Below are 11,176 nucleotides of genomic sequence, written 5' to 3' on the forward strand. Positions count from 1 at the left end.
GCTATACACTGACATAGAGTTAGAGATGTATGAAGTTATTAAATGTCATATTATTACTAACTATAATTAATACATAAAGAAAGCACAAACAGATACAAAGAAAAAAGAAATCTATAATAATTTCAGAGTTGTAAAAGACTCTGAATGTTACAAGTAAAGATGATATAGGTAATAAACTGAATTAGATACCATACACTAAAGAAAAAGCGATCAAGCCCACTGGTGGCGAAGCCCGGCTTAATAGGTATTGTAATAGGGATTGTTGATTCCGAGAGAAAATGCTCTAGTTGCAAAATCACTATTCATGTAACTAACCTAATTGGGATTCGTAAAATGTCGATCGTGTCTCTTTCTGCATTTCTTTCATCAATTCATATCGCTGAAATTTAGTTGCCAAACTTCTGACAAACCCTGTATCTCAAAATTTATTTCGCAACAGAAACCATACATTTTTGGTGAACTGCCTCATACTGACCTCCCTGCCTGTGACTCTCCGCTCGCAACGACAATAGTGGAACGACCCGCTCTGCATTCTGGTACGGGATTATTAGTATAAAACCTTCATTAGCCCCGCAGAGCGGGCTCGATTCATTGCTTATTCTGAATGGGAGTTGCTTATGTTAGTTATGCTCCAAAAATATAGGCACTCTTCTCAGCAACGAGACGTTTAGGATTCAGATGTCAGTGCGACCCGGTGCCGTTTGTGTCGCCCCACGCACATGTCCTCTTGGGGTACATATAAGGTATTAGAAACACATAATTACAGCATTTATGACAATAAGCTTATCAAATTTTACAAATAATTTAGCACCCAAATCAGTTAATTCATAGATCGCATCTTCTTTCTTAATTCGACTTGTTTTTGTCATAGCGCCCTTCAGGCGGAGTTATTATTTGTCATATTTGTGTAGGTGTGTACAAGCAGTTTCAGCCTGACAGACAGATTGCATACAAGTCTTTTTTTAAGATTATGTATTTTTACCCCGTTATTCATATAAACGTGCACTGAAGTTATCAAGCCGATAAAGTTCGTTTGTCCCTTTTCGACTTAAGGTGAAATACCCCATAATGGACGGTGATGCCATTATGGACAAAAAAACACAAATCCTTAAAAATAAGTATCTAAAATTAGTTTCTAAAAACTGACGGCTATGTACCATAAACTAGAGTTGTAGAGCTGTTTCATTTTGAAGTTTCAATTAATTCGGTTATTTCTGAAGGATTTGGCGACAAGATAAAATTCATCAGTTTACTGAAAAAAATATCAAGACGAATCCTTAGTAATGTTGCTTAGAGAGTTGAGTTCATGTAAAAAATAATAAAAAAATAATACTCGGTGTAAACTTGAATGCGTTTTACTTCCTGCATTAGGCATGAGACAAGGTATAAAACATACTAGTTTGTTGCTCCAAAGACATAAAGAAATGGCGTTATTTTGCGAGTGTCCATTACTGGAACCGAAAAACTGCCTACCTCCTATGATGGACAAGGAACAATTTACAAAACCAAAATTTACAAGAAACAATCCTATGTTAAAATAACTCAAACTAATTGCATTTATGGTATATAATATTGACTCATTGAGTATCAGTTGGCTTTAAAAGTAAAATTTTAAACTTATTTCACTGTCCATAATGGGGGATCCATTACTGGAGAACTGCCGTCCATAATTGGAGAAAAAACACCTATTTTTAATTTGTTAACTATGAAGAAACCAATAGGAGTATCCATACTGCAATACGCTTGAAATGTAAAAGAAGGATTGGACATTCAAGATTTAACACGCTTAGCGTTAGAATTTTTACATTTATGAGTGAAATATCAAAAAGAGGCGAAAATTTTTCTTAAACTGTCCATGATTGGGTCCGTTACCTTACTGATGTGGTAGAAAGGGACAAACGAACTTTATCGGCTTGATAACTTTAGTGAATTATGAATAAGGGGGTTAGTATATTATACATACATACATACATACAATCACGCCTGTATCCCATGAAGGTAGTATATTATATATTTTTGTTTTTCTTTAGTTGAGACATCAAGAGTCTTTTACAACTCTAAAGTTATTTTAGTTATCTTTTATTTGTATCAGTTCGTTTTTTTTCTTCATCATGTATAATTTTTTTTTTTTTAGATGTACTTTGACACTTAGAGACTCTATACATCTCTAACATCATAGTAGCTTTGTACTTTGTATAATTTATTAAAATTAATTTCTATAGAGAAGGTACCTAGTCTGTAAATATATATTTTTTGATGAATACTTTTGCATATTAAATTGTATCTTGTTTACTAATGCATGTCAATTATAAAATGTAATGTTTTGAAAAGAAGTGGCCCGCCGAGTTTCTTGGCGGTCCCATAGTGGATACCTCCCCTCCAACTGAGGGGGGACTGAAATCTTCTCGAGGCTGAGGCGTAGGGTTAGAGCCGGCGTAGCTTTTTTTGACGTTCATATGCGCATTGTAATTGAAAACGGTGACTTGCTTATTATTTTCAGTGACAATTTTCTGAATTCGAACGCGTGAGACTCAAAAATCGGCCCGCTGATTATGAATTTTAAGACTGTCTGTGGCGATGCCGCGAACGCGAGTGTGGATTCTTTTTGCGTATCGCCGCGATACGCGCGCGACTGTGGAAGGCGCTTAAGGGTTACAAAACTTACAAATTCTGAATTCCGATTGCGACCTTCGATTACAGTCTGACCAAAAAGAGTAGAAATTAAAAAGAGGCAATATCGTAGTGTCGGCCCGTTTTCTCACACATATTGATTTGAAAGGGATGACACTACAATGTTGCCACTTTTTAATTTCTACTCTTTTTGGTCAGACTATAAGTATAGCCTGACAAGTTTTTATTTGACCCTCGCCGCGTTGCGGATTTTCAGCTGAACTAATTTCTTTTACTGGCAATGATTTTTTTGACACCCGTCATCTAAAGTCATCGAATGTCAGCGATGTAAGCTAGACGTAAATATTTGAAAATTTCTAACGGTTTCATAGCAAATATGCCCAAAATAATACTTAAAAAAGTGAAAATAATTATACTGAACGAGATAAATTACGCACAACAAAAGAGGATGAAGGATTTCACAGCATTTCGATGACAATGTTCCGAGATTGATTGTTGACATGTCCGGTATTGACGGTTTATAGTGCGGTTCTCCTGTATTGATTAGTTCGTTTCGATTTAGCTTAATATATTTTTTGTTCTTAGTGATGGTGTCTGTAGCACTGCCGTAAAATATATTTAAAGAAATAAGGAGGCCGTTCCATCATTGCCATCAGTACAAAACAAGGTCCCACGCAAAAAGAAAACAAAGATCGACGACTTCGATAAAGGTACAAGATCCATAGATTTTAGGCTGTGCGGAAACAAGTAGCAAGTCTTAAAACCTAGCTTATTAAATTTTGACTCTCTAAAACCATGTTTTAATTTTCTACAAATATTAACGCGAAACTAGTACACGCTGTCCCCATTATACATGACGTCCGCACATTATTGCCATATGAAAACGATTTGTAGCGACACTCTTTCAGGGTCAAATAAGAACTTGTCAGGCTTTAATTGCATTAAGATTTTTTCCATTATGGAATGACACACTCCACATCATCCACATGTGTGAACGGTACAACACTACAACATTACATCAACATTATATCTGGGCGACCGAGCTTCGCTCGGTTCTATTTTAATATATCACGTCTTTAGATAAAAAAAACTCTTATAAATACAAAAACAAAAAAAAAGACAAAAAACAAAAACTTAATTTCTGGCCGGGATTCGAAACCCTGACACCTACGATCTATCTGCGTACATTAGACCGACCTCGTGCGACTGAGCTACGCGGAATCGATGCGCGCGCGGCGAAATTAAGGACCATATTTGACGTTTACAAATGCGAAAGAAAAACTCATGAAAACTCGAAAATTCGCGTTTTCCGGGATCTAAGGCTACGCTAGATCGATTTTTCACCCCCGAAAACCCCCACAAAACAAATTTCAGCGAAATCGTTAGAGCGGTTTCCGAGATCGTCGGTATATATAAATAAATAAATAAATAAATAAATAAATAAATAAATAAATATACAAGAATTGCTCGTTTAATAGAGATGAAGTAGTTAGAGCGACGTTCGTTAGAGCGTCGTCGCGTTTCGCACCTTTAATCAATTTACACACCATAATTCTCAGAAGGGCACCCTTATTCTCATTATTTCACATAAAAGTTAAAGAAATAAAGAACGTGTCTGGTTTACTGATTTGTGTTTCCAATTCAGCTTCCAGATCATGTAATCTAAGTGCGTTTTCACATTATCCGATCCGATATCGGATGTAGGACCGATAATACCCACGGAAGTATAACTAAAGCATAATACCATACATTACAGGCGCTATCTTGCATTTTTTCCAAGAGCTTGCCTCATTGTCAGAAGGGCGCTGTTAGGCCGGCAACAACAGTCTTAAATTCATAATCTGAAAAAAAAATCATAATCTTACACAAATCTGCGGAAAAAACGGAGTTTCATACAATGAGGAGGCCACTCAAAGGTTATGACAAGATGGCGCCACCCTATTAGTCTATACGTGAGAGCGAGAAGATTATATGTTTCTTCTCTCTGTCACATATGAATGACAGTGACATGCTCGATACTTGCACAGGCGCCACCTGGCGGGATAAAATGTCAGTGTGCCTCCCGTGGTGCCTCCCACGGAAGTATAACTAAGTGCCTCCTCATTTCGGGACTGTCCACTCCATAGATTTAGAGATATTAAGCTAGATTTAAATAAATTTTATTTACCAAAAAACCAAAAGCCAAAACAATTCAAAATCAGCAAATACATGCAAGCACTTAAAAACTAGACAGATACATAATTAAACCTAACCTAGCAAGCCCCCCGTGAGCCTCCCGATGCAAAGGTACCCATAACGCTTGCCGCATTACCGCGTTGAACCGCGATGGTCCATCAGGAAGGTCCCAGAGCGAGGATCCAGACCCCTCTTCCTCAAGCGTCTTCCCACCTCCCCGAAAAACACTTTGGAATTAAGCTAGATTGAGTAGTTAGGCCAAAAAGTGTGTCGACATGAGAGGGCATTGTTTGGGCTGGTGTGTCCCTCTTGCACTTAGGGTGCGCGCCCACGGGCGACAAAGTTGCTCGGTGACTTACGTATTTGTATGAAAAGTTGCGTCACTTCATGAGTTCAAAAATCGCCCTCCATGGTCGCGACAAAAAAGTCGCTTCGAAAAGTCCCCCGTGGGCGCACCTTCTAAAGCTAGGAACATACTACGCGGACGCCCGCGGTCGCGCGACCGCGACCGCGACCGACCGTGCGTGCAAACTATCGGTCGACGTTCGCGGACGTGGCCTTGAGCGCATGGACGTCCGATCGAAATCTGGCTCGCTGGATGTTTTGGTCACCCGAAGACCGTGCACACTGATCGGTCGCGGTCGCTCGACGGCGGACGTCCGCGTAGTATGTTCCTAGCTTAAGTGTATATTCATTGTCTAGATCCGCGTCCGCGGTCGCGCGACGGCGGACGTCCGCGTAGTATTTTCCTAGCTTTACTAAATAAAGATTTGTATGCAAACTGACAGTTCAAACTGACACTGACAGATCTGTCAGTGTCACTTTGCATACAAATCTTTTTTTTAAGATTATGAAAATTAAGACTGTCTGTTGCCGGCCATTGTCAACATTATTCAGTGACGTCATCACTGTCATACATTGGGGATTGTTTGTTTGAGCTTATAAAATGCATATGGGACGTTGGGACCGTACCACAAGACTGGAAGGATGCTTCTATAACCAAACTATATAAAGGCAAAGGGGACCTGTCCGACTGCAGTTCTTTTAGAGGAATTGCCCTACTTTCTGTGGCTAGCAAAATTCTTGCCCATATTATAAACAGGCGCCTTAACACACTTGCCGAGAACTTCCTTCCAGAATCCCAATGTGGGTTTCGGCCAAATAGGGGCACGGTGGATGCCATCTTTGTTGTTAAGCAGATGCAAGAGAAAAGCCTAGAGCAACACCGAGACCTCTATTTGTGCTTCGTAGACTTAGAAAAAGCCTTTGACCGTGTAACTAGGTCAGCCCTGTGGATCGTCCTGGAGAAATGTGGATGTCCTGTGAAATTTGTCAACTTGGTGCGCCAATTTCACGAAGGCATGAGTGCCCGCGTGCGTCTCGAAAGTACATACACAGAACAATTCCCGGTCACTAGTGGCGTTAAGCAGGGCTGTGTTATGGCCCCGACCCTATTTGCTATTTACTTTTCCGCCGTAATGAACGATGCTCTTCGAAAGTGTAACCATCAAATCATGGTGAATTCTAGAATGGACAAAAGTATATTCGATCTTGCGCGACTCAGAGCTAAACGAAAAGTAACCTCCACTGTAATCACAGAAGTTCTCTATGCTGACGACGTTTGCCTTATGGCGGACAGCTTGGAGGACCTGCAAAGTTATTTAGACAATTTAGACGACTCGTGTCGTACGTTCGGCTTGGTGATCAGCGCGTCGAAAACCCAGATTCTTAAACAACCTGCACGGGGGAAATCTGCGAACGATGCTGTTGTTCTCCTTAGAGGCACTGCTTTAGAGGAAGTAGGAACTTTTCGTTATCTTGGGAGTCTATTGCGGAGAGACAATCGCCTCGAGTCTGAGATATCCTCCAGGATAGCAAAAGCTGCAGCAGCCTTTGGCGGACTCAACCAACGAGTTTGGAAATCACACGATCTCAGGCTTCACACTAAACTCGCCGTTTACAAAGCAATAGTTCTGCCTGTGTTGCTTTATGCTTCGGAGACCTGGTGTCTGTACAAGGGAGACATCAAACGTCTCGACACCTTCCACCTAAAGTGTCTCCGAGCAATTCTTCGGGTGAGATGGCAGGATCGTGTTCCAAACTCGGAGGTTCTGCGTCGTACTGGTATGACGGGTATGGAATGCCTACTCGTCAAAGGTCAACTGCGTTGGTGTGGACACCTTGTGCGCATGCCACCATCAAGATTGCCCAAAATTGTGTTTTACTCTGAACTAGCTTCGGGTAAACGCAAGGCTGGTGGGCAATATCTGAGGTACAAAGATGTCCTAAAGCGCCACCTGTCGGCCATCGGTATATCGTGTGAATCATGGGAGGAGTTTGCAACTCAGAGATCAGACTGGCGAACTGCGATCAACACTGGTCTCAACGACTTCGAAAGTGCACGCCTCGAAGATCTTGACGCTAAACGCCAGATCCGAAAATCTCGGCCCAAGCCCTCTTACACATACACCTATGACGCAAATGGTGAGCTTTACTGCATGACTTGCGACCGGAAGTTTAAAACAAAACTCGGCTTCGCAAGTCACGTTCGAGCCTATGCACGTCAGAAATTATAAAATAGCTGAATTGTCCAGGTGTCGCCGTCGACGGATACGTCTGGGAGGACATTATCATCATCACATTGGGGATACCAGTAAAATATTCAAAGTTACTACCAAATCTACTATACCCAATTGAAGGTTTTTTAATTAAGCAAATCTTTGATTTATTGGCATGAAAATAATTACATTGTACTTAATTATTTGCCAATTCTATAAAATATGTATATCGAAACCCTAGTCTGAATATAACACTTAAAATAATAGAAGAAGTTATAAAGTCAGGTAATATACAGATAAAATACTACTATTATGGTAACCTCATTAACACTGGCCATACGTGCGAGAGAGACACCACCAGCCCAAACAATGCCCTCTCATGTGGACCGTTTTCGCTAGTCTGATACGATCGCCTTTCTGACTAATTGATAAGATTCAATTTCGCATGGCAAAAATTGTGATTGCGCTGTCCCCTGTAAAGGTCTTTGGTCCACACACACTCTTGCTTTTTAAGATTATGAATTTTAAGACTATGTGGCCGGCCTTATTCTGATCAAAGAGTATTGTATTATCACTACGTTGGGATTTTTAAAGTTGGGAGTCGCACTATATATTAATACTTTTGGAAGCTTAATGGTGACTACTGACTATATGGAAGTAATTAAATATGTATATCTATATTAACGAAAAGAATCTCAAAAAGCAATGTACAACGTATATTGAATCGAAAATTTTTTCAGAAGTCTAATTGACATATAAACATTGTTGCCTAGTAACCACAATTTTACGCAATGAGGTTTTAATACTTTCCCTCAACAATGTGTGTCAAGCCGATTCTTTTTCTCAGTTCATTGAGCCTCGGTCTTGGCATTGGTTTAGTAAACATGTCTGCCAATTGATCTGTTGTGGTTATCCTTTCCACGGTTATTAATCCTTCAAGGACTTTTTCTCTCACGAAGAAGTGCCTAATTTGTATATGTTTCGTTCTCTTATGGAATTCAGGATTGTGAGCAAGTCGAATTGCTGATTCATTATCAACGAAGAGAATTGGCACTTCTTTAAGCTGAGTCAGCATATTAAATACTCTCTGAAGCCAGATTAATTCTTTTGTGGCTTCACTTGCGGCAACGATCTCGGCTTCAGTGGTAGAGATTGAAACTGATGGTTGTCTTTGGCTCAGCCACGAGACAGCTCCTCCCGAGTATAAACAGGTGACACCAGTGGTCGATCTTCCTGTTGTTTGATCTCCCCGTGGTCAGCGTCACTGTATCCAACAATAAAGCCTTCGGGATGGTCTGATTTGTATTTTATACCGAAGCTGGTTGTTCCCTTCAAGTATCTGAAAATCTTTTTGACCATGAGCCAATCCGAATCGTCGGGGTTCTCAAGCTTTCTAGATGCAATACCGACAGCATAAGCAATATCTGGACGTGTTCCAACCATCAGGTACGTCAGAGCACCTACTGCTTCTCTGTATGGAAAATTCTTTTCGCGTTGTGCGACTTTCCCTTTTTCACTAGTCTGTGACACTGATTCCTTTTGAATGGGAGTTGAAATAGGGTTACAGTCACTCATATGGAATCTTTCCAGAATCTTTTTGTATAAGATTCTTGCTTTATTCCGACAGATCCATCTTCTTCTTGTGTTATTTCTAATCCTAAGTAGTAGGATGCAGGCTTTGTCGTTATCTTGAACCTTTTTTGCAAATCATTCAAAAAATCTTTGGTAACTTCTGCATCAGTAGCAGCAACTAGTCCATCATCCACATACAAGGTTATGAGAAGCTTCTTTCCATTTGTCTTCTTAGTAAACAAACAACTATCTGCATCACTCTGTGTAAAGCCTAAGTCTAAAAGGATTTCAGCGAAGCATGAGTTCCAACAGCGTGGTGCTTGTTTAAGTCCATATAGACTGCGCTTTAACTTTAAGACTTTGTTGGAGCTGCCATCATTAAAACCTTCTGGCTGTTCCATATACTCGTATATGTCTTCTTGAAGTCTTTCATATAGGAATGCTGTTGAGACGTCAAATTGCGTAAGTACCAGCCTTTCCTTAGCTGCAACGCTTATAAGCGCTCTTATTGTTGCCATCCTTGCAACGGGACTGAAAGTTTGGTCATAATCAATTCCTTTTCGCTGTTTAAAGCCCTTTACTACAAGTCGTGCTTTAAATTTATCTATAGAGCCATCAGGATTTCTCTTGATTCTATATACCCATTTTGATGAGAGTGCCTTTCTATTTGGTGGCAGTTCACTAAGTGTCCACACGTCGTTCTCTTTTAAAGATGTTAGCTCTCTTTTCATAGCGTCCTCCCATTTTCCTCTTAGAGGGCTCTTCATAGCCTCCCTGTAGGACTGAGGATCTGTAAGGGTATCAACATTACATACATAGTCGTCGAATTTCTTTGGAGGTCGAAGGGTCGATCTTGGTCTTAAGTCGTATTTGGGCTGTAAGGAATGTTCGGTGTCAAAGAATGGTTCTTCCTGTTCTTCGATAGGAACTGACTCAGACGCGATTGGATTAGTCTCCTCTGCTAAACCTTCTAATCTTTCCTCAGAGAATGCCTCTTCTTCGATAGGAACTGACTCAGACGCGATTGGATTAGTCACCTCCGCTAAACCTTCTGATCTTTCCTCAGAGAATGATGAATCTTCGACTTCTTGTCTTTCATCGACTCGAAATGGCATTTCACCGACATGTATTGTGTCTTCGACTTGATTTTCCTCCCTAAATTCGAACGGCGATGTATTTTCTTGGCGATATACTGGCGAGTCGTTTGGTACTGGCACACCAAACTTGAATGCTGGACGGATTTCTGGTGAGACAATTTTTATTTCCAGTTCATTCTTTTTCGAATCTCTAGATTTCTGGGGCACTTTAATCTCAGAGTAGTTTTGTCTGTTGAGCGGCTTTTCGTCAAATATGACATCGCGAGATCGTATAAGTCTATATTTGTCATTTTCTATTGCCGCCCATATACGATAACCGTCATCATTATCGTATCCGACAAGTCTTCCTTTAAGCGCTTTCTTCGAAAGTTTCTGTCTCTTTTGCTTGGGAATGTGAGCATAACACGTGCTGCCAATTATCTTTAAATGCGATATCTTTGGTTTCTTGCCATTCCATAGTTCAAACGGTGACTTATTCTCCACTCTGGAGGGACCTGTTCTATTAATGACGTATGTTACCGTGTTAACAATCTCTGCCCAAAGCGCTTGAGGAAAGCCTTCGCCGCTATACATGATTGTTCTTGCTGCTTCGACTAACGTGCGATGATCACGTTCGCAACAACCGCTTTGCTCCGGCGTGTATGGCATTGTCAGCCTCTGTTTGATTCCATTCTTTGCAAGAATATCTCTGACATCTTTATTGTCATATTCGCCTCCATTGTCACTCAAAAGTGTCTTTATTGGGTGACCTTGATTGTGAGCTTCTAAAATCATTTGTTCTAGTTTTTGTTTTACTTCAGACTTGGCTTTCATAAAGTAAATCATACGATATCCAGTGTAATCGTCACGAAATAGTACGAAATATCGTAAATCTGTGATAGAGTTGGGAAATGGTCCGCACACGTCACTATGAATTAGCTCACCTGGATGTGATGCTCTACTTCTCGTACCGAATTTTAGCTTGTGCGATTTACCAAAAATGCAGCTTTCACATAATGAATCATCAATGGGAAGCTCTATCCCTAACTCTCGTTTCACAAACGCTCTAATATGCCGCTTATTCTGGTGGGCAAATCTCTCATGGTAAAGTTGAGTCTCTGTTGTCAGACAGGCTACCATCTTCTTTGGTATGACATTCTGGAC

Source organism: Leguminivora glycinivorella, chromosome Z (assembly GCF_023078275.1).
Source record: "Leguminivora glycinivorella isolate SPB_JAAS2020 chromosome Z, LegGlyc_1.1, whole genome shotgun sequence".
NCBI lineage: Eukaryota > Metazoa > Arthropoda > Insecta > Lepidoptera > Tortricidae > Leguminivora > Leguminivora glycinivorella.